Source organism: Coptis chinensis, chromosome 3 (genome assembly GCF_015680905.1).
Source record: "Coptis chinensis isolate HL-2020 chromosome 3, ASM1568090v1, whole genome shotgun sequence".
In the NCBI taxonomy this organism is placed as follows: Eukaryota; Viridiplantae; Streptophyta; class Magnoliopsida; order Ranunculales; family Ranunculaceae; genus Coptis; species Coptis chinensis.
Window position 1 is genome coordinate 89,470,059 of NC_141458.1, and position 981 is coordinate 89,471,039.

General features: G+C 42.3%; 1 pseudogene; it reads left to right on the plus strand.

Moving 5' to 3' along the window:
• Positions 1-627, plus strand: LOC147511511 (thiosulfate/3-mercaptopyruvate sulfurtransferase 1, mitochondrial pseudogene; annotated as a pseudogene).
• Positions 628-981: the final 354 nt, after the last annotated feature.

A 981-nucleotide genomic window follows, 5' to 3' on the forward strand; every position in this document is an offset into this window, starting at 1 on the left:
ATGGCGATGTGGTATATACCAGTGAACCTGTTAGCTGATTGGTTGCATGTGAATATCAGAGGCCCTGATGTGAAGGTTCTGGATGCATCTTGGTACATGCCAGACGAGAAGAGAAACCCATTTCGAGAATATCAGGTTGCCCGCATTCCAAGTGCACTTTTCTTTGATGTAGATGGAATTTCAGATCGAGCTTCAAATTTACCGCACCTGTTACCAAAGGAAGAAGCGTTTGCTGCTACAGTTTCAGCGCTTGGTATCCAGAATAAAGATGGGCTGGTTGTTTATGATGGAAAAGGAATTTTTGGCGCCGCTTGTGTTTGGTGGATGTTCCGAGCATTTAGACATGAGAGAGTTTGGGTATTATATGGTGGCTTGCCACAATGGCATGCTACAAGATTCGACGTTGAAACCGGTGCTTCAGGGGATCCTATTCTGAACGCTAGTGCTGCGAGTGAAGTAGTAGAGAAAGTTTATAAGGGACAAGCAGCTGCTCCAATCACGTTTCAAACTAAATATCAGCCTCACCTTGTTTGGGCGCTTGAACAGTGTCTTGCGGTCTTGTTCTTCGATGGAGGATTTTGTGTTGGGGATTTGTATTCGGAGTCAGGTGATAAAACTTGGGTTTGAGTCGAATCCAGTTTTGGGGAGTACTGGGCTAAGTCGGATTGGGATAGGGCAAACTAACAAAGGCTCTTAGTGGAATGACACAAGGTTTAGAAGTGAGTAAGAAGGGACATTATCTGCTCCTTGAAGATGAAGGACCCATTTATTTCCAAAGGTTCATTGGATCATGCAAATCTTTTCTATGGTGTTAAGTGTTTTGGTTGAAGTCTTCCACTTATGGATGAACTTGTGGGATAAATATCGAAATACTTAACTTCTGTTGGCTCAATTATCATATATTGTACAACAATCAAAGATACCAAGCAGATTTACATGTCACCCCAAGACAAAAGAATCAAAGCTAGAATTTATCATGGT